Raw genomic sequence first — 23,861 nt, 5'->3', positions numbered from 1 at the left:
AAATACTCTTTATACTTTATAGGTGATTTATATTATAGCCTAAGTAAGCACATGACACATTTGCATTCATTTTTTTAGTCCTTTTGTTGTTGCACTGAACTCAAGTAACATTAGTTAATTACAGTAATTCCTCCTAACCACTAGATTCTCTGAGGACATATACACTGAAATTCTAAGTCAAAAGAATATTCCATATGTATGTGCATCTGCCTTCTTTTTCCGTATTCACACAAAGGAGTGAGGGTTTTCCTCTAGAAATATACAAACTCCATTGTTTCTTAGTTTTACTAACTTCTGTTTGAAATCTTCACAGAAATCACTAATATGTTGCTTTGTTCTCTTTTTTTTCAAGTTTTTGTTTAAATTCCAGTTTGTTAATATACAGTGTAATATTAGTTTCAGGAGAACTTAGTAATTCATCACTATAAATAACACCCAGTGCTCATCACAACTGCCCTCCTTAATGACCATCCTCTTCCCACCTCTCTCCATCAATCCTCCACTTATTCTCTATCATTAAGAGTCTGTTTTATGGTTTGCCTCTTCCCCCCTCCTCTGTTCATCTGTTTTGTTATTAAATTCCACATATATGTGAAATCATATGGTATTTGTCTTTCTCTGACTGACTTATTTTCCTAAGTATAATACTCTCTAGCTCTATCCACATCATTGCAAAAGGGTACATTTCGTTCTTTTCTTGATGGCTGAGTAATATTCCATCTCTCTCTGTCTCTCTCTGTCTCACTCACACACACGCACACACACATCTTCTTTATCCATTCTTTCCATAATGTGACTATGTGTCCCTTCAAATCAGTATTTTGTATCCTTTGGGTAAATACCTAATACTGTAATTGCTGGATCATAGGGTAGTTCTATTTTTAATTGTGAGAAACTTCCATGCTGTTTTCCAGAGTGGCTTCATCAGTTTGTATTCCCACCAACAGTGCAAGAGGTTTCCCTTTTATCATCTTCACCAACACCTGTTGTCTCCTGTGTTATTAGTTTTAGCCATTCTGAAAGGTGTGAGGTGCAATCTCATCATGGTTTTGATTTTTATTTCCCTGATGATGAGTGATGTTGAGCATCTTTTCATGTGTCTCTTAGTCATCTGGATGTCTTCTTTGGAAAAATGTCTATTCATATCCTCTGCTCTTTTCTTAACTGTATTATTTGTTTTTTGGGTGTTGAGTTTGTAGTTCTTTACAGATTTTGGATTCTAACCCTGTTATCAACTATGTCAATTGCAAATATCTTCTCCCATTCCGAAGGCTGCCTTTTAATTTTATTGACTGTTTCCTTCACTGTGTGGAAGCTTTTTATCTTGATGAGGTCCCAATAGTTCATTTTTGCTTTCGTTTCCCTTGTCTCCAGCAACATGTCTAGTAAGAAACTGCTCTAGCCAAGGTCAAAGAGATTGCTGCCTGTGTTCTCTCCTCTAGCATTTTGATGGTTTCCTATTTCACCTCTAGGTCTTTCATCTGTTTTGAATTTATTTTTGTGTATGGTGTAAGTAAGTGGTCCAGTTTCATTATGCACAATGCTGTCCAGTTTTTCCAACACCACTTGTTGAAGAGACTGTCTTTTTTCCACAGCTAATATAATCCTCAATGGGGAAAAAGTGAGAGCTTTCCCTCTACAGTCAGGACCAAGGCTGGGATGCCCTCTCACCATTGTTATTTAACATAGTACGGGAAGTCCTAGCCTCAGCAATCAGACAACAAAAAAAGTTTAAAAGGCATCTAAATTGGTAAAGAAGAAGTCAAACTTTGATTATTTGCAGATGACATTATTTTCTATGAAGAAAACCCAAAGACTCCACCAAAAAATTGCTAGAGCTGATACATGAATTCAGTAAAGTAGGAGGATTCAAAATCAACATACAGAAATCAGCTGCATTTCTATATACCAATAATGAAGTAGCAGAAAGAGAAATCAAGGAATTGATCCCATTTACAACTGCACCAAAAACCGTAAGATACTTGAGAATAAAACCTAACCAAAGAGGGAAAAGATCTGTACTCTGAAAACTATAGAACACCTACGAAAGAAACAAGAGGAAACAGAAATGGAAACACATCCATGCTCATGGACTGGAAGAACAAATATTGTTTAAATGTCTATACTACCCAAGCAATCCCTATCAAAACAACATCAGCATTTTTCACAGAGCCAGAACAAACAATCATAAAATTTCTATAGAACCAGAAAAGATCCAGAATAGCCAAAGCAATCCTGAAAAAGAAAAGCAAAGCTGGGGGCATTATGATTCCAAACTTTAAACTGTACTACAAAGCTGTAATAATCAAGACAGTATGGTACTGGCACCAAAAAAAAAAAAAAAAAATAAAGACACATAGATCAATGGGACAGAATAAAAAACCCAGAAATGGACCCACAACTCTATGGTCAACTAATCTTTGACAAAGCAGGAAAGATAATCCATTGGAAAAAGGGCAATCTCTTCAACAAATGTTTTGTTCTGATCAAAAGATTCAAGATAATAATTCTGAACCTAACCTGAAAAAACTCACAGGCTACCATTTTGTATCTAGTAAACAAATATGAACTTAACCTTAATCTCTGGCTTCTGGTTGAAAGAGGATAGTGATAATTTGTTTTTTAGGTGTCCTTTTTTTTCTTCATGCCATACCATTTGTCCACCTTTGTAATCTAATCCTTTAAATGGCTTTAATCTTTCAAAAATCTAGTCCAAAACCTTTGTTTTACTCCCCTCTTCCTCTTATATAACAAACTGTAGTACTAAGTGTGAAAAATACCAGATGAGTGTCCCAATACCTTTTATATTCTTGTATCAATACACTCAAAACAAAATAATGTGAGATGAAATTCACATACATAAAATTAACTGTTTCAAAGCTGAACAATTCAAGGCCATTTAATACATTCACAATGATGTGCAACAGTGACTTGTTATCTAGTTCTAAAACATTTCGATCACTCCAAAGTAAAAAAATGTTCCTCTAACCTGTTTCTTCCCATTCCCAAACCTAACCACCAACCTGCATTCCCTGTGCATTTATTCTGGATATTTCACACAAATGGGACTATATAATATGTAACCATTGTGTCTAGCTTCTTTCACTTTAACATGTTTTAGAAGCTCATCCAAGATATATAGCATGTATCAGTACTTCACTTCTCTTATGGCCAAATAATACTCCACTGTGTATGTACTTACACACACAGCACAATTTGTTTATCCATCCACCCATGGACATCTGGGCCATAACCACCTTTTGGCTACTGTGGATTGTAGTACTACTATCAACATATGTGTACATGTACTTGTTTGTGTAACTTTTTTTTTTTTTTTTTTTTATGTTTTTACTTATTTCTGGAGAGACAGACAGCGTGAGCAGAGAAGGGTCAGAGAGAGGAGACACAGAATCTGAAACAGGCTCCCGGCTCTGAGTTAGCTGTCAGCACAGAGCCTGATGTGGGACTCGAACCCATGAACCGTGAGATCATGACCTGAGCTGAAGTCAGACACTTAATGGACTGATCCACCCAGGAGCCCCTTGTGTAACTGTTTTCAATTCTTTGGGGTATACACCTAAAGGTAGAATTGAGGGGTCATACAGTAATTCTAGGTCTAACTTTTTGAAGAGTTGCCAAACTGCTTTTCATAGTGGATAAACCATTTTCCATCACCAACATAAAAGGGTCCTAATTTCTCTACATCCTTGCTGATACTTGTTATTTTCTGTTTTTGTTTTATAGTCATCCTAGTAGGTGTGAAGCAAGTGCCTCATTGTGGTTTTGATTTGTATTTCCCTAGTGACTAATGACATTAAGCATCTTTTTATTTGCTTGTTGGGTATCTGAATATCTTCTTTAGAGAAATGTCTATTCAAGTCCTTTGCCCATTTTTTTAAAGATATACAGTGTTTTTATTAGTTTCAGGTGTACAATTTAGTGATTCGACAATTCCATACATTACCCAGGGCTTATCACAACAAGTGCTCTCCTTAATCTCCACCACCTATGTAACCCGTTCATCCATCCTCCTCTCCTCTGGTAACCATCAGTTTGTTCTCTATAGTTACAGGTCTGTTTCTTGATTTGCTTCTCTTTTTTTCCCCCTTTGCTCATTTGTTTTGTTTCTTAAATTCCACATGATTGAAATCACACTGTATTTGTCTTTCTCTGACTTACTCTGCTTAGCATTATATTCTCTAGCTCCATCCATGTCCTTGGAAATGACCAAGATTTCATTCCTTTTTATGGATGAGTAATATTCCATTGTGTGTGTATGTGTGTATATATATATTCACATATATATGTGTGTGTGTGTACACACATATTCACATATATGTGTGTGTGTACACACACACACACACACACACATATATATATACACATATACACCACTCTTTATCCATTTATCGATTGATAGATATTTGGGCTCTTTCCATAATTTGGCTGTTGTAAATAATGCTGCTATAAACATGGGGTGCATGTATCCCTTTGAATTCATGTTTTTGTATTTGGGTAAATACCCAGTAATGCAGTTGCTGGACCATAGGGTAGTTCTAATTTTAACTTTTTGAGGAATCTCCACACTGTTTTCCATAGTGGCTGACCAGTTTGCATTGCTACCAATGGTGCACAAGTATTCCTTTTTCACCACATCCTCATCAACACCTGTTCCTTCCTGTGTTGTTGATTTTAGTTATTTAACAGGTATGAGGTGATATCTCATTGTAGTTTTAATTTGCATTTCTCTGATGGTAAGTGATAAAGATCTTTTCCTGTGTCTGTTGGCCATCTATATGTTTTATTTGGAGAAATGTGTGTTCATATTTTCAGCCCATTTTTTATTGGATTATTTGTTTCTTGGGTGTTGAGTTTTATAAGTTCTTTGTATTTTGGATTCTAACTCTTTATCAGATATGTCATTTGCAAATATCTTCTCCAATTTCACAGGCTGCCTTTTAGTTTTGTTGTTTCCTTTGCTGTACAGAAGCTTTTTATTTTGATTTAGTCCCAATAGTTTATTTTTGCTTTTTGTTTCCCTTGCCTCAGGAGACATATCGAGAAAAAAAGTTGCCCTTTGCCCATTTTTTAATGGGATTGTCTTTATTGCTGAGTTGAAAGACTTCTTTATATATTTTCTAATTATCAGACCCTTGTCAGATATATGATTTGCAAACATTTTCTATGTGTAGATTGTGTTTTCACTTTCTTGTTAATGTCCTCAAATGCACAAATGATTTTAATTTTTATTAAGTCCAATCTATTTTTTCTTTTGTTGCCTGTACTGTTAGTATACTATCTAAGAATTCATTGCTAAATCCAATGTCATGAAAAACTACCCTCATGTTTTTATCAAAGGGCTCCATGGTTTTAGCTCTTATATTTAGGTCACTGATCCACTTTGAGTTAAATTTTGTACACAGTGTGAAGTAGAGGTACACGTTCACTCTTTTATATGTGGAAATCCAGTTGTCCTAGCACCATTTGCTAAAGGCTATTCTTTGACCATTAAATGGTCTGGGCATCTTTGTCAAAATCAACTGGCCATAAATGTACAGATTTATTTCTGGATTCTTAAGTCTACACTATTTTGATTACTGAAGCCTTGCAGTAGATTTTGAAATTGGAAGGGTAACTACCCCAATTTTGTTCTTACACAAGATTATCATCTTTGGAGCCCCTTGCAATTCCATAAGAACTTGAGTACTGCCTTCTTCTTTTCTGAGGGGGAAAAAAAAGGCCATCGGTATTTTCATAGGGCTTGCGTTGGATCTGTAGAACCACTTTGAATAATACTGACATTAACAATATTAAGTCTTCCAATCCATGAACATGAACTATCTTTCCATTTGTTTAAGTTTTCTTCAATTTCTTTCAGAAATGTTTCATACTTTTCAAAGGACAAGTCTTTTACCTCCTTGGTTAAATTCATTCCTAGATCTATACCAATACAATTCTGAGATATCATCATCTCATGACTTTACTTTATGTTTATAACTCTTGCAAAATTTAGTGTTTTAATATATTATTATATCACCAGAGGCATCCAAATAATAACTGAATATTCCTCTCACACTGATATTTATTAACCTCCCTAATTCAAACCACTTCTATCAGGGCTTTCCAAAGATTAAGTCTTTTGCAATCAGAGTAAAAGTCAGCAGGAAGATTTCTACTTAGCAAAGTCAACTCATAGACTAATTTAGGTTCTTATTTGCAATTTACATTTGTATCACATGAAAGAAATTTATATAATCACATATAGCATTTTTTTAAAAAGTAAACTCTATCCCCAACATGGAGCTCAAACTCACGACCCTGAGATAAAGAGTCGCATGCTGTACCAACTGAGTCAGTCAGGCATCCCCACTTACAGCAATTTTAAAGAATGTTTTTATTACTTCTTCCACATCATTAGGCTAAAGTGCTTTCTAACTTTGTCTGTAGTAAGCAGATTAAGAAATACTCTCAATTCAGACATTCTAAAGCAATTAGCTACCCTCTAGAAATCATTTCGCGAGATGTCAATTTCAAGCCCAATGAGATAAACAAACTTCATACTTTTTATAAATGAGTACTTTTATCTTCTTAAAATCATGTTCATTTACACCAAGAGAAGAGTTTCCTAAATATTTAAAGGACTTTGCTGACCATAAAATAAACTTACATTTGTCATGTGAAGATATGAATACTCAACTTTCCAGTTGTGCTATTACTCTGTTCTATCAATTCAAATAGCATCTCCTTTATCTATCCCTATCTTCACCAGAATTCAAGATCTTACTACAAGATCTAACTCTATTCTGGACATAATAACAACCTTATAACTGGTTTTTCTGCAGTCAATCTTTTTCAATTCTGATGCATTCCACACAATGTTTCCAAATTTACCAAAACAAAGTTCTGATTATATAAATCTTTTCTACCATGTCCTCTGCTCAAAATCACTAGCTTACTACACTCTCACTCCAAACCAGCTCTCCTGTCTTGCTTCCCTTCCTACCGTATCCTTATGTGCAGGACTACTTCCTGATGTGCTACCATTTCCCAGCTCTGGGCTCTTGCATATGACATTATTTAGCCTTCCTTTTATTCCCCCATATGCAAGCACCTAAAAGAGCTATCCCCCAAAACAAGGCCTAGTAAAAATACCAATTCCTGCATGCAGCCTTCTTTCATTCCAGACACCAATATGACCCCTTCCTTCGTTGAACTGCCACAGCACAGTGTTTCTATTTCTTATATATTGCATTATCAACATTCAGCTTTGTATTACGGTTAATAGCAAAGAATGCTATTAACCAGACTACCTGCATTTCTTGGCTTTGCTACTAAACCCTGTGTACCCTTGGGCAAGTTACTTCATTTCTCCATGTCTCAGTTTACACGTCTGTAAAGGGGATAATAAAAGTAATTATTTCACACAGTTATGAGGATTAAATAAGTTAATATTTATAAAGTGCTTAGAACAGCACCAAGAGCATAATAAGTACTGATGAAATGTTTGTAAATAAAATTTGTATGCTTGTCTCCTCCACTCTGCTTATAAAATTATAAAGCAACCGAAAAACCAGTAGCAAGTAATTTAGCCAAATACCTCTTATGAGATGACAGGATTGATACCCTTCCTATGAACTTACAATTAGTCAAATGACATACTGATAAAAGGGAAGGAAGCAATTGCTGTAACAATAGTATGTACAAAATAACTAACATCAATGGAGTATCAACCATGAGCCAACGGTCTTATCTCAGAAGACCATTTTAACATATCAAGTAGAGCAATACAGAAGCTTTTCTTCCTGTGTTTCCCACCCCAGAGTCCAACCATCCAGAAAATCCTAAGAGCTGGTTAAAAGAATACAGTTCTAGGAATGATTGTGTTAGAGGAATGGGTGAGGAGGTATAACACTGAATTCATCTCTGGATTAACATGCCATGTCCTTCAATTTCCTCTCTGAGATCACATGTTAAAAAATGACAGTTATTTCATCTTTTCATTTAAAGTGGAGAGGAATTTTATGTACAGGAGAAGTTTGTGCATGCCCTGATGAGCAACTACAATTTCTACATAAGTTGTCTGACTTGGCACAGGGCCTTGCTTATGGTAGGTGCTCAATACACATTTGCTGAATATACTAATTAGTAAAACATATTAAATACGGATGTATTTGGAGAGTTTGTCTTATTCATGAAGTTATATTGAGAGTAAATGATGTTATGCTCATGGGTCGGAAGAATACTGTTAAAATGTCATTACTACCCAAAGCAATCTACACATTCAATGCAATCACACTCAAAATTACACCATCATTCTTCTCAAAACTAGAACAAACTATCCTAAAATTTGTATGGAACCACAAAAGACCCCGAATAGCCAAAGTCATATTGAAGAAGAAAACCACAATGGGAGGCATCACTGTCCCAGACTTTNTGGAATACTACATGGCAATGAAAAAGAATGAAATCTGGCCATTTGTAGCAACATAGATGGATGTTATGCTGAGCGAAATAAGTCAGGCAGAGGACAAATACCATATGTTTGCACATACAGGTGGATTAGGAGGAAGTTAACAGAGGACAAAGTGGGAGAAGAAGGAAAAATAGTTGGGGAGAGGGAGGGAGGCAAACCATGAGAGACTCTTGAATGCTGAGAACAAATTGAGGGCTGAGCGGGGGTGGGGGACAGGGGAAGGAGGGTGATAGGCATGGAGGAGGGCACTTGTTGGGATGAGCACTGAATGTTATATGGAAACCAACTTGACAATAAACTAAGGAAAAAAAAGAGTAAATGGTGTTGGTGTGATTTAAAAATAATTTTTGGTTACATACAATTGCAGTGTCATATAGATAAAGTATCTAATAAAATAAGATTTAACAATTTAATTCTATAAGCATTTAGCAAGCAACTGACAATAACTTCAGGTAGAAAGACACTGCAGAGACATGGAAAATTTAGGAAAGCACTGCACCAGAGATACAATGAAAAATGAAAAACATACTCTCTGCCTTCAGAGGGGCTCCAAATTCAGAGTAGAAAGGGTTTCATACTCATTAGCTATACAAATTACATGAATACAGAAAGCTAGGAAAACAGAAGAAAGAAAGAGTGATACTGTCTGGGGGATAGAGAATTCTAGGATGGGTCCCTAAATGGTATAATATTTGAATTGGCTTTGAAATCAGATGCAAAGGGAGAACACTTTGGATAAAGAGAAAAGCGTGAGTAAAGTTAGAGAAATAGAACTGAATTGAAAATAGAACTGAAAGGAACACTGAGTTGAGTAATGATGGAACAGGTAGAGGATTATCCTTTCCTGGAGATATTCTGGAACAATATAAATGTTTATCCTTCCCATCAGCTGAGTTCACTCAAGTCTAAAAGCTAGCACTCATTGCCATGTAGTATTCTATTGTATAGATAAACCACAGAATACTACATGGCAATGAGAAAGAATGAAATCTGGCCATGTGTAGCAACATGGATGGAACTTGAGGGTGTTATGCTGAGCGAAATAAGTCAGGCAGAGAAGGACAGATACCATATATTTGCACATATAGGAGGATTAGGAGGAACTTAATGGAGGACCATGGGGGAGAAGAAGGGGAAAAATAGTGGGGGAGAGGGAAGGATACAAACCATGATAGACTCTTAAATGCTGAGAACTGAGAGGAGATGGGGGTGGGGAGGAGGGGAAGGGGGGTGATGGGCATGGAGGAGGGCACTTGGGATGAGCACTGGGTGTTATATGGAAACCAACTTGACAATAAACTATATATAAATACATACATACATACATACATACACACAGATAACAATTTAAAAAAAAAAGCTAGCACCCATGTTGAAGTCCTATGAGTCTACATATCATCAAATATGAACCTTTGAACCTTCACCCATTCATTCAGCAAATATTTATTGAGCATCTAATCTGTATCAGGCACCATGTAAGTTTGTTTGGTAGGTACTTAGTTTGTTCAGTAGAGAGCAAACAAATTCCTTCCCTCATAGAACTGACATTCTTGTGTGTATAGGAAGAGGAAACAAAAACAAAATAAGTAAGTAAAATACATGAAATGTTAAGACATTATAAGTACTATACAAAAAAATAAAATATGGATGCAGGACCAGGAGTACAGGTGGGTGCCATTTCAAACAGCATGATAAGGAGAGGTCTTATTGAAAAGTGAGGGAAAAGCCATGGGAATATCTAAGAAAGATATCTATCTAAGAAAGAACTTTACAAGCATTTAAAACAGCTGGTACAGCGGCACCTGGGTGGCTCAGTCGGTTAAGCAGGGTAAGCATCTTACTTCAGCTCAGGTCATGATCTCACAGTTTATGAGTTCGAGCCCCACATCAGGCTCTGTGCTGACAGCTCAGAGCCTGGAGCCTGCTTCCAATTCTGTGTCTCCCTCTCTCACTGCCCTTCCCCCTGCTCAGCTCTCTGTGTCTGTCTCTCAAAAATAAATAAATGTTAAAATAAATAAAACGGCTGGTGCAATGGCCCTGAGGTGGTAGGATCACAGCAGGCTTGGCAGTTTCAAGGAATACTAAGGACAGTGGGACTGAAGCTGAATGACAGAAAAAAAAGACGTATAAGAAATGAAGTCAGAGAGGCAATGGGTTAAGAAGCACAAATAGAATAGAGGATTGCAGTTTTTTTCTAAGATAAAAAGATCTTTGGAAGGTTTTGAGCAGAGGACTAATGTGATCTAACTTAGTTTTAACTGGATTGATAGGGCTATTATACTGACAACAGAGTGATGGGGGAAAGGGTACCAACAGGAAGACCACTGAGGAGGCTACTGCTCAAAACCAGAGCAGAGATGGTAACTTAGACAAAGACTGGTCCAAAGTGGTTGGGTTCTAGATACATCTGGAAGGCAGAGCTGGCAGAGTTTCCAGGTAGGTTAGACATGATTTATGAAAGAAAGAGGATTCAAAGATGACTCCAAAGTTTTGGGCCTGGTATGTGGAAGAATGGCAGCACCATCAACTCAGGGAAGCTGCAAGAAAGAGCAGGTTTTGAGGGAAGATCAGGAGATTAGAGTTAAACTTGCTAAGCTTGAGATACCTACGCAGGTAGAGATGTCAAGTGGGTAGCAAGATACTCAAGTTTATAAAACACAGGAGAGATTCAGGCTAGAGGAAAACATTTGGAAGTTGTCAGTATAGAGACAGTATTTAAGGCCAGAAGACTGGAAATATCATCAAGGAAATGGATACAGAAATAAAACTTACGAAGACCAAGCACTTGGGTTTTCCAAGATAAGTGAGAAACAGGGTCAGAAAGGGGTATACACAGATAAAAATTAAACTGTGGGAGATGAGGGATGCCTTGAGAGCCCAAGACTTCTTGTGTTTGAACATGAGATTAGAGCTGGTGGTCATCTCAGGGCCAAAAGTGGCAGCAAAGTTGTGAGTGTGGAGAGACAGGGAAAGCTAGGGGTGTGGCCAGAAGCAAAGTGTCCTGCAGCCCTTGTTCACGCCTATCAACAGGCATGCAGAAACTTGGAGTCTTAGTCTGAGCAGAGAGTTCATAAATGACCTCCTGTTGCAGTCAGTGGAGGTACACTTCCCTTTTCAGGAATCCTTTTATTTTAGTTTTTGGTTAAATAGTCTTCTAGATTTAACACTACAAATAGCTATGCCAATAGTCAATGGAACATTACCTCCCTTCTCTGCACTATTCTCTAGAGCACTTTCAAGCAACTCCTTTCATCCTTTTTTTCCCCCTTATCTTTCTGCTACAGAAATGCAATAGATATGTATATATTGCTTTTGTATCCTGTGGCCTTACTAAATTCATTTATCAGTTCTAGGAGGTTTTTTTGGTAGAGTCTTTAGGGTATTCTATATGTAGTATCATGTCATCTGCAAATAGTGAAAGTTTTATTTCTTCCTTCCTAATTTGGATGTCTTTCTTTCTCTTATCTGAATGCTGTGGCTAGGACTTCCAGTATGATGTTGAATAAAAGTGGTGACAGTGGACATCCTTGTCTTTTTCCTGATCTTAGTGGAAAAGCTCTCAGTTTTTTGACATTGAATATGATGTTAACTGTGGGGTTTTTGTATATGGCCTCTATTACATTGAGGTCCGTTCCATCTAAACCTACTCTATTGAAGGTTTTTTATCATGAGTGGATGGTGTACTTTGTCAAATGCTTTTTCTGCATCTATTGAAGTAATCATATGGTTTTTATCCTTTCTTTTATTGATGTTATGCATCAGGTTTATTGATTTGTGAATACTGAACACCCTTGCATCCCAGGAATAAATCCCACTTGATCATGGTGAATAATTATTTTAATGTATTCTTGGATTAACAACTCCCTTCATTCTTTTGAAAAAAGGACTATTAGCTCCTCCTCCCTTAAGAGAAAAGAAATGTATTCTTTGAAGGCCAGAAAAGAAAACATCCCTCAAACATATTTTAGAGCCATCTGTTTTTGCTAGTGCTACAATGAACCTTTGAAATTATGCTTTTTAAAGTTCACATTTCTCTGAAGAATATGTGTAGCCTTGAATTAAACCAAAACTCCTATTTTAGTATCTTAGAGTGGGAAGGACTCTCAAGAGGCCATTCAGCCTAAATTATACTACATGGGGAATTGTACAGACATATGTCATGGACTCTTGGATTACAGCACAACCAACATAAATTTTTCTATTCCTTGGTTTTGAGGAAAGAATTAACGAAATGTTATTTTGTTTTGCATGAGACTGGCATTAGGATAATTCTTTGGCTCTATTCCCCCAGTGACCTGATAATAGGTTGAATGTCAACTACATGACTACAAAAAAAAAATGCTTTAATTTTTACAATTATATTTAAAATTGACAAAATGTACATATTTAAAGTGTATAATTTTATGAATTCTTACATGTGTATACTCCCATAAAAACAGCACTTAAAACCACTCTCTATTCTGTCCCACTGATCTGTATGTATATATTTTCAGCAAAATAATACTGTCTTGATTATTCTACCTTTATTATTTTTGTAATGCTTTATTTCTGAGAGAGAGAGAGAGAGAGAGAGAGAGAGAGAGAGAAGGGGAGGGTCAGAGAGAGAGGGAGACACAGAATATGAAACAGGATCCAGGCTCTGAGCTGGCTGTCAGCACAGAGCCTGACGTGGGGCTTGAACCCACGAACCATGAGCTCATGACCTGAGCCGAAGTTGAAAGCCCAACCGACTAAGCCACCCAGACACCCTAATTATTCTACCTTTAAAATAAGCCTTAACATCAGGTAATGTAAGTGTTTGAATTATGTTTTTTTTTCCAAGTTGTTTTGGCTATTCTAGGTTTCTTTTATCTCCATATAAATTTTAGAATCAGTACCTCAATTTCTATAAAAAAAAAGTCTTCCTAGCATTTTGATTGGGACTATGTATTGAAGCTTCAGATTAATTTGGGGAGAAGTGACATCTTAACAATACTGAATTTTCCAATCCATAAATATATTATCTCTCTTCATTTATTTGGGTCTTCTGTAATTTTTCTTAGTAATGTTTTATAGCCTTCAGTGTATAGGTAATGCAGATCTTTGAAATTTGTCCCTAAGTGTGTCATATTTTTATGCTATTGTATTGTTTTTTTATAATCTTTAATTTCTGAGTGTTTATTATTACACAACAGTCTTCTTAAATTCACTTATTAGATCTAGGAGCCATTTTGTAAGTTCCTTAGGATTTCTTACATAGTAGGAAATCATGTTATCTGTGAATAAAGATAATTTTCACTTTTCCAGTCTGTATTCATCTTATTTTGCTTTCTTGCCTTATTACATTGGCTAAAAGCTCCACTGAAATGTTGAATAGAAATGAGTAGATATCCTCTCTTGCTCTTTTTAAAAAACATATAGACTTTTTAGTGTTTATTTTTGAGAGAAAGAGAGAGAGCGAGCAGGGGAGGGGCAGAGAGAGGGAAACAGGATCTGAAGCAGGCTCTGTGCTGACACCAAAAAGCCCAGTGTGGGGCTCAAATTCATGAATCGTGAGATCATGACCTAAGCAGACAAAGTTGTTGAATGCTTAACAGACTGAGCCAACCAGGTGCCCCACCTTGCTCTTTTTTTTTTTTTTTTACAAATAGTTTATTGTCAAGTTGATTTCCATATAACACCTGGTGCTCATCCCCACAAGTGGCCTCCTCCATTCCCATTTCCTCCCTCCTCCTCCACACANCTGCAGCACCTTTCCCTCTCTCTTCCTCTTCTGGGATTCCTAGGATAAGGATATTGTTGTGTTTGACCGTATCGCTGAGCTTTCGAACTCTTCTTTCATGTTCCTGGATCAGTTTGTCTCTTTTTCTGTCAGCTTCTTGTTTTTCTATAATGGTGTCCTCTAAATCACTTATTCTCCTTTCTGCTTCTTCAGTCCGTGCATTGGAGGCCCTTAATTTATTATGTATCTCATTACTGCATTTTTAAATTCTTCATGCCTATTTTATTTTCCATTCTGTCTGTAGCCATAGTTTCTTTGATGTCTCCTATGCTTTTTTCAAACCCAGTTATTAATTTTATGATTATTTTAAAATCTTGTTCAGTTATGCTGCTTATATGTGTTTTGAGCAGTTCATTAGCTGTCAGTTCTTCTTGGAGTTTCTTTGTAGGAGAGCTCTTTCGTTTCGTCATTTTAGTCAGCTTTCTGGCACTTGTTAGTTTTAAAGACTTGTTATGCTCTCTGCACCTATGAGCGCTGCTGTATCCAAGATACTCTTTGACTGTCCAAGGCCTATCCTTTCAGAGAGTGTTTTTTGAATGGTATCTCCTGGTCTCTCTTGTTGGGACCTTGGTTATTTTATTTTCCTACTCGTAGTGATATTTGGGACTCTCCACCTTGTGTACTCTGGCTTGTTTCTTGAGGTAGTCTTGGAGAAGAAAACAGACAGACAAACACACAGGGAGCAGGAGCACACAAACGCAGAGACAAATTCAACTAACATGCAAACCGAGAGGGAAAACAAATGAGTTAAGAGAAAAGACGGAGGAGGGAGGGAGAATAATAGAGAGTAAAAAATACATAAAAGGGTCAAAAAGAAGAAAAGAAAAGGAGAAGAGAAGAATACCAATGGACATAGAACAGTTTAAAGCATATAACCGGATTTCCCAGCTACAGATAAATAGCCGTGTGTATGCAGTGCTGGTTGAAGAGCATAGAGAAAGAGAGAGAAGACAGGGCGGGGATGAGACAAAATTGGAAGTAGAATGAACAGGCAGAAGGGATAAGGAGATTTTTTCAAAGAGCTAAAGGGTGGAATATGGTTAGATAGGTGAGAGAAGGCCGCTGGTGTTATCCAGAGAAACTATATAGTCTAATTAGTCCTGAGAGAAAGAGATGAGAATGTCGGTAGGTGTAGAATTTACATCTACAGAATGGACTAGTTGTGACTGTTTAAGCAATCTGGTAACCAAAGTTAATCAGGTCAGTGTTCCGGGAAAAACGGTTAAAAAAAAAAAAAAAGAAAAGAAAAGAAAAAAAAGAAAAGAGGAAGAGTACCGCTCTCTAGCAGGAATGGGCGTGGTGTGATCCAACGCGTCAGGTGGGAGTTCTGCCTTAGTGGCTGTGGTGAGGCGAGTGGCAGTGTACCAGGCTCTTCTTGAACCAAGCGCTGCACCTCGCTTTTTTGGGTGTGTAAACTCCTGTGCCGGGTGGGTCGCACTCTTTAACCCAGGCGAGGCTAGTTTCTGGGAGCCTGACTGATTGCGGTAGATGCAACCTCGCAGGTGATCCCCTCAGGGCAATTCCAAGCCTCTTGCCTAGCCCTGAGGATGGAGCCAGAAGCCGCTGCTAGAGTTCCTCCAGGTCGGTTGGCGAGCATGGGCGGGGGTGCCTGGTGGGTGCGACTGGCCCGGTGGAGAGAGGGAAACCAGGTCCTTCTGTGTCTCGTCACCCAAAACACGAATTCGCAGGCTAATCCCTCAGTTTTAAGCCCTTTGCCTTCACTCTAAAGTTCCAGCCAGCTTGGAGCGCAGAGGTCCGCGCACGGCTCCTCCAGGAATCCAGCCGGCGCCGGGAGTACAAAGGAACCAGGGAGCGGTGTCTGCGAGCGTGCTGCCGCTCCGGGACGAGTTGGCGTGCGGGGACCTGGTGCGCAGGGATTTATCACGCACGGTCCTTCTGTGCCCTGAGCAGAGGTTTTTCTGTTTCCCAGCGGCAGGGCCTGTATCTTGAGTAGTTTCGGACTCTCTCTTTTTCCCCTCTCACTCCCCGCAGAGGGGGATCGCCCCATCCCTTGAGTCTCCGATTCCTGCCCGATTTTATCTTCCCCAGTTCGCACTCACGTTAGAAGGCTCAGGGGATTCTGCGTCCTTTCTCTCCCAATTTCTGTAAGGTTTCCTATGGCTTCAGATCTTTTCCATGTTAGATATGGGGGCGAGTGCAATGCACGGAGCTCCCTACTTCTCTGCCATCTTGCCCCTCCTCTGCCCCACCTTGCTCTTAATCTTAAACGGGAAGCATTCTTTCTGTCACCATTTGATACAATTGTATGTTTTTTTGTTGATGTATTTATTATGTAGTGAAAGTTCTCTTTTAATCTCTGACTGCCAAGATACATATACATACAGACACATCTTGAATGGTAGAATTTTGTCAAATCTTTTTGTCCATTATGTGATTTTCTTTTTTTCATCCTGCTAATATCATCCTGCTAATATGGTTTTTTTCATCCTGCTAATATCATCCTGCTAATACGGTGAGTTACAGATTGATTTTTGAAGTTAAACCAACTTAGCATTCTTGGAATAAGTCCCACTTAGTCATGATGTACCTAATCATGACTTTTTGTTTGTGTACTGCTGGATTGGATTTACTAAAAGTGTGTTGTAATTTTTATTCAAATTTTTACTCAAATTTCAGTGAGTTAACATATACTGTAATATTGGTTCCAGGAGTAGAGTTCAGTGATGCATCACTTACATACACTATCCAGTTCTCCTTATAACAAGTGCCCTCCTTAATACCAATCACCCATTTAGCCTATCCTCCACCTACCTCTCTCCATCAGCCTTCAGTTTGTTCTCTATTACTAAGACTCTCATCGTTTGCTTCCCTCTCTTTTTTTCCTTCCCATATGTTCATCTGCTTTGTTTCTCAAATTCCACATACAAGTGAAACCATATGGTATTTGTCATTCTGACTTATTTCACTTAACGTAATACGCTCTAGCTCCATCCACATCATTGCAAATTACAAGATTTCATTCTTTTTGATGGCTGAATAACAGTCCATTATATACAGATGTATACCACTGTTCTTTATCCATTCATCAGTTGATAGAAATTTGGACTCTTTCCATACTTTGCTACTGCTTGTTGATAATGCTGCTATAAACATCAGGGTGATTCTGTCCCCTCGAATCAGTATTTTTATATCCTTTGGGTAATTACATACCTAGTAGTGTAACTGTTGGGTCATAGGGTAGTTCTATTTTTAATTTTTTGAGAAACCTCCACACTGTTTTCCAGAGTGGCTGCACTAGTTTGCATTCCCACCAACAATGCAAAAGGGTTCCCCTTTCTACTCATCCTCGCCAAAACCTGTTGTCACCTGTGTTGTTAATCTTAGCCATTCTGAAAGGTATGAGGTGGTACCTTATCATGGTTTTGAATTCTATCTTGCTAATGATGAATGTGTTGAGCATCTTTTCATGTGTCTATTAGTCATCTGAATGTCTTCTTTGGAAAAATGTCTTTTCATGTCCTCTGCCCATTTCTTAACTGGATTATTTGTTTTTGGGGTGGTGAGTTTGTTAAGTTCTTTATAGATTTTGGATACTAACCCTTGTTCAGATATATAATTTCCATTCCATAGGCTGCCTTTTAGCTTTGTTGACTGTTCTTGAACAAAGCAGAAGCTTTTCATCTTGATGAAGCCTCAGTAGTTAATTCTGCTTTTGTTTCCCTTGCCTCCAGTGACGTGTCTAGTAAGAAATTGCTCTGGAGGAGGTCAAAGAAGTTGCTGCCTCTGTTTTCCTCTAGCATTTTGATAGCATTCTGTCTCACATGTAGGTCTTTCATCCATTTTGAATTTATTTTTGTGTATGGTGTAAGAAAATTGTCCAGTTTCATTCGTATGCATTTTGCTGTCCAGTTTTCCCAAAACCATCTGTTGAAGAGCCTTTTTCCCAATGAATATGCTCTCTTGCTCTCCTGTTTTCATCTCAAAGGTGAGGTGACCATACAGTTGTGGGTCCATTTCTGGGTTTTCTATTCTGTTCCACTGATCTATGTGTCTGCTTTTGTGCCAGTACCATACTGTCTTGATCACTACAGCTCTATAATATAACTTGAAGTCTGGAATCATGATGCCTCCAGCTTTTTCTTTCTCAGGACTGGTTTGGCTATTCAGGGTCTTTTGTGGTCCAATACACATTTTAGGATTGTTCAATCTACCTCTCTGAAAAGCGCTGGTGAGGGGCGCCTGGGTGGTTCAATCGGTTAAGGGTTTGCCTTTGGTTCAATCATGATCTCGCAGTTCACAAGTTTGAGCTCCGAGTCAGGCTCTATACTGATAGCTCAGAGCCTGCAGCCTGTTTCAGATTCTGTGTCTCCCTCTCTCTCTGCCCATTCCCTGCTCGTGCTCTGTCTCTCTCTCAGAAAAAAAAAATTAAAATTAATTTTTTTTTACAATCGAACAATGCTGATGTTATTTTGATGGGGCTTGCATCAAATATGTAGATTGTTTTGGGTAGTATACACATTTAAACAATATTTGTTCTTCTGATCCATGAGTATGGATGTGTTTCTATTTCTTTGTGTCCTCTTCAGTTTCTTTCACAAAGTGTTCTATAGTTTTCAGAGTACAGATCTTTCGCCTCTTTGGTTAGGTTTATTCCTAGGTATCTTACAGTTTTTTGGTACAGTTGTAAATGGGATCAATTCCTTGATTTCTCTTTCTGCTACTTCATTATTGGTGAATAGAAATGCAACAGATTTCTGGGTGTTGATTTTGTATCCTGTGTCTTTACTGAATTCGTGTATCAGCTCTAGCAATTTTTTGGTGGAATCTTTTGGGCTTTCTACAGAGTATTATATCATCTGCAAATAATGAAAGTTTGACTTATTCCTTGCCAATCTAGATGCCTTTTATTTCCTTTGTTGTCTGATTGCTGAGGCTAGGACTTCCAGTACTATGTTAAATAACAATGGTGCGACTAGGACATCCCTGTCTTGTGCCTGGCTATAGAGAAGCTCTCAGTTTTTCCTCACTGAGGATATTAGCTGTTGGTCTTTCTTATATTGCTTTTATGATGCTGAGGTATGTTCCATCTATATCTATTTTGCTGAGGGTTTTTATCAAGAATAGATGCTATATTTTTGTCAAATGCTTATGTGGTATATCACACTGATTGATTTATGAATACTGAACCACCCCTGCAGCCCAGAAATAAATCCCACTTGATTCTGGTGAATAATTCTTTAAATGTACCAATAGGTTCAATTTGCTAGTATCTTGTTGAGAATTTGTGCATCCATGTTCATCACAGATATTGGCCTGTAATTCTCCTTTTTAGTGGGGCCTTTGTCTGGTTTGGAGAACAAAGTAATCCTGGCTCACAGAATGAGTTTGCAAGTTTTCCTTCCATTTCTATTTTTTGGAACAGAAAGAAGAATAGGTATTAACTCTTCTTAAATGTCTGGTAGAAGTCCCCTGGAAAGCAATCTGACCCTGTACTTCTGTTTGCTGGGCATTTTTTGATTACTGATTGAATCTCTTTGCTAGTTATCAGTCTGTTCAAATTTTCTATTTCTACCTGTTTCAGTTTTGGTGGTTTGTATATTTCTAGGAACTTATCCATTTTTTTCCAGATTGCCCAGTTTGTTGACATATGATTTTTCATAATAATTCTCTTATGATTGTATTCCTGTGGTGTTGGTTGTGATCTTTCCTCTTTCATTTGTGATTTTATTTATTTGGGTCCTTTCTCTTCTTTTTGAAAAATCTGGCCAAAGGTTTATCAATTTTAATAATTGTTTTAAAGAACCAGCTCTTAGGCAAACCATGGGGAGACTCTTGAATGCTGAGAACAAACTGAGGGCTGATGGGGGTGGGAGAGAGGGGAAGGGGGATGATGGGCATGGAAGAGGGCACTTGTTGGGATGAGCACTGGATGTTATATGGAAACCAACTTGACAATAAACTATTTAAGAGAAAGAAAGAGAGAAAGAGAGAGAGAGTAAGAAAAGAAAAGAGAGGGGCGCCTGGGTGGCTGAGTCGGTTAAGCGTCCGACTTTCGCTTGGGTCATGATCTCGCGGTTCGTGGGTTCGAGCCCCGCGTCGGGCTCTGTGCTGACTGCCAGCTTGGATCCTGGAGCCTGTTTCAGTCTGTGACTCCCTCTCACTCTGACCCTCCCCTGCTCACGCTGTCTCTCTCTCTCTCTCTCCTAGAAATAAATAAAACGTTTAAAAAAAAAAAAGAAAGAAAGAAAAGAAAAGAGAAAAGAAAATGAATGAACCAGCTCTTAGTTTCATTGATCAGTTCTACTGGCTTTTTACTTGCTTATTTCTGTGTCATTTATTTCTGCTCTAATCTTTATTATTTCCCTTCTGCTGGCTTTAGGCTTTATTTGCTGTTCCTTTTTAAACTCCTTTAGGTGTAAGATTAGGTTGTGCACTAGAGGCTTTTCTTACTTCTTAAGGTAGGCCTGTACTGTAAGACACTTCCCTCTTAGGACTGCCTTTGCTGCATTCCAAAGGTGTTGGACTGTTGTGTTTTCACTTTCATTTGCTTCCAAGTAAACTAAAAAAAAATTTTTTTTAATATTTGTTTATTTCTGAGAGTGACAGAATGTGAGCAGGGGAGGGGCAGAGAGAGGGAGGCACAGAATCCGATGCAGGTTTCAAGCTGAGCTGTTAGCACAGAGCCCCACACAGGGCTCGAACCCACGAACTGTGAGATCATGACCTTAGCTGAAGTCTGATGCTTAACTGACTAAGCCACGCAGGTGCCCCACTTCCATGTAATTTTTAAATTCTTTAATTTCCTGGTTAACACATTCATTCTTTAGTAGGATGTTCCTTAACCTCCATGTATTTGTGGTCTGCCCAAATGTTTACTTGTGGTTGACCAAGTTTCATAGCATTGTGGTCTGAAAATATGCCTGGTATGAACTCAATCTCTTTGATCTTGTTGAGGGCAGATTTGTGACACACTATGTGATCTATTCTAGAGAATGTTCCATGTGCACTAGGAAAAAATGTGTAGGGGCGCCTGGGTGGCTCAGTCAGTTGAGTATCTAACTCCTGATTTCTCCTCAGGTCATTATCTTACAATTCGTCCACAATTGAACCCCATGTCAGGCTCTCCACTGACACTGAGGAGCCTGCTTGGATTCTCTCTCCTTCTTTCTCTGCCCCCTCCCAGACTTGTGCTCTCTCTCTCTCTCTCTCAAAATAAATTAACATGAAAAAAGTTTTTTAAGGAAAAGAATGTATAAATTCTGCTGTTGTAGGATGAAATGTTCTGAATCTATCTGTAGAGTCTATCCGGTCCAGTGTGTCAGTCACTGTTTCCTTGGTGATTTTCTGCTTAGATGTTCTGAACATTGCTTTAAGAGGGGTGTTAAAGTCCCCTACTTATTATTGTATTATTATCAATGAGTTTCTTTGTTACTAATTGATTTATATATTTGGGTGCTTCCACACTGGGGGCACAAATATTTATAAATGTTAAATCTTTTTGATGGATAGACCCCTTAATTACAATACAGTGCCCTTCTTCATCTCTTGTTACTGCCTTTGATTTAAAATCTAGTTTGTCTGATGTAACTATGGCTACTCCAGCTTTCTTCTGAAGTCCATTAGCATGATAGATGGTTCTCCATCCCCTCACTTTCAATCTGCAAGTGTCATTAGGCTAAAATGAGTCTCTTGCAGGGAGCATATAGATGGGTCTTGTTTTTGTGTGTTTTTTTTTTTTTAATCCATTCTGATACCCTATGTCTTTTGATTGGAGCATTTATTCCTTTTACATTCTCGGTGATTATTAATAAACATGATTTCAGTAACATTATGTTACCTGTAAAGTTGGTGTTTCTAGTGATGTTCTCTGTTCCTTTCTTTGTTGCTTTTCGTCTTTTTTCCCAGTAAAAGAGCCCCCGTTAATATTTTTTGCAGGGCCAGTTTAGTGGTCATGAACTCCTTTAGTTTTTGTCTGGGAAACTCTTTATCTCTCCTTCTATTCTGAATGACAACTTGCTGAATCAAGTATTCTTGGCTGCATATTTTTCCCATTCAAAATGTTGAATTTATCATGCCATTGCCTTCTGACCTGCCAAGTTTCTATGGAAAGATCTGCTACAAACCTGATTTGTATTCCCTTACAAGTTAAGGACTTTTTTCCCTTGTTGCTTTCACAATTCTTTCCTTGTCTGTGTATTTTGTGAATTTTACTACAATATGTCTTGGTGTGGGCTAGCTTTTGTTGAATTTGAAGGGAGTTTTCTGCACCTCTTGGATTTTTGAGGTCTCTTTCCTTCACCAGATTAGGTAAGTTTTCAGCTATAATTTGCTCAAATAAACCTTCTGCTACCTTTTTCTCTCTCTTCTTCTGAGACTCCTATGATACGAATGTTATTACACTTTAAGGAGTCACTGAATTCCCTAACTCTACATTCATGATCTAAAACTTCCCCCCTCTTCTTTTCAGCTTATTTTCCATAATTTTATATTCTATATCACTGATTTATTCCTGTGCTTCATCCATCCTCACTGTCATTGCATCCAGTTGGTTTTGCATTTTTTTACTTTGGCCTCACTAGTTTTTAGTTCTTCTATCTCTGCAGTAAGGGGTTCTCTAGTGTCTTCTAAACTTTTCCCAAGCCCAGTTAACATCCTTAGGACTGTTGTTTTAAATTCTGGTTCAGGTATCTTATTTACATTTGTTTTGATTAAATCACTGGACATTATGCTTCCTGTTCTTTCTTGTGGGGTGAATTCTTCCATCTTGTCATTTTTCTAGGTCACTTTTTTTGTGTGATTGTCAGGAAAGCCTATTATATTCCTGTTTCTGAGAGTAATGGCTATATTAAAAAGAGATCCTATACTGTCCTGGGCCTGGTACTTTAGGAGGTGTTCAGAGTGTGCACTCTGATGCTGTGTTTTGGCTGCTCTTTCCCTCAGGTAAGTCCTCTGCAGAGTTTTTCCCTACCTGTGGTGGGGAGTGTTTCAACCTTGTCCACTGTGTGGTGAACTTTAACTACATGTGTTTTGATCTGCCTGTTAAAATACGCTAGATCTTATTTCCCTTAGAGCTGAAGCTTTGCAGCATTCTATGATCAGTTCACTTGGTATGTGAGGGATTTATGCTGGTCTTCTGGGAGCTGGAGCCTGCTGCACTGATTCTCAGGCAGACTTGCCCTAGTGGAGATGCACCTGTAGAGCACAGGTGGGCAGGGCTTAGTATAAGTGGCTCCAGCCTCTACTGGGGGGGGGAGGGGCACTGTGTTGCTCACTGACGTGCTGATGGGCAGGGGGAAATGGTGTCACCTGCTCTCTTATCCCTGGAACAGGGAAGTTATGCCTGTCTTCAGGTAGCCTTCAGAGAAGAGCAAACAATCTCCCCTCCCGTGTCTCTGGCTTCCATTAGATTGCTGCTTTCACCCTGTGTTATAGCTATCTGCCTTCCAGGCAGCACAGTACTCCTGTGTTTTATCTCAGGTGTGTGACTGGGTTTCAAAACTCCAAATTTTAGGGACCCACTTGGTGCAGACCCACATTGATCCTCTAAGGGAGGGTCTTGCCATGCTGTGGCTGGTGCTGGTTTATCCCAGAAAAGCAGTAGCACAACCACACAGCAGTTCAGAATGTATGGTCAAGCACTGCAAAAGCTGGTGGCAAGGTCTGCTG

The 23,861-nt window shown here is 38.3% G+C and overlaps 1 protein-coding gene across 3 annotated transcripts in view; it reads right to left on the bottom strand.

Moving 5' to 3' along the window:
- ZFYVE9 (zinc finger FYVE-type containing 9) overlaps positions 1 to 23,861 on the bottom strand; it is a 135,248-nt gene that overhangs the window by 13,899 nt on the left and 97,488 nt on the right. The window lies entirely within an intron of this gene.

This window comes from Crocuta crocuta, unplaced genomic scaffold, assembly GCF_008692635.1.
Source record: "Crocuta crocuta isolate KB4526 unplaced genomic scaffold, BGI_CrCroc_1.0 scaffold168, whole genome shotgun sequence".
In the NCBI taxonomy this organism is placed as follows: Eukaryota; Metazoa; Chordata; class Mammalia; order Carnivora; family Hyaenidae; genus Crocuta; species Crocuta crocuta.
The sequence above is the reverse complement of the archived record's forward strand: the minus strand, read 5'-3'. Positions and strand labels throughout refer to the sequence as shown.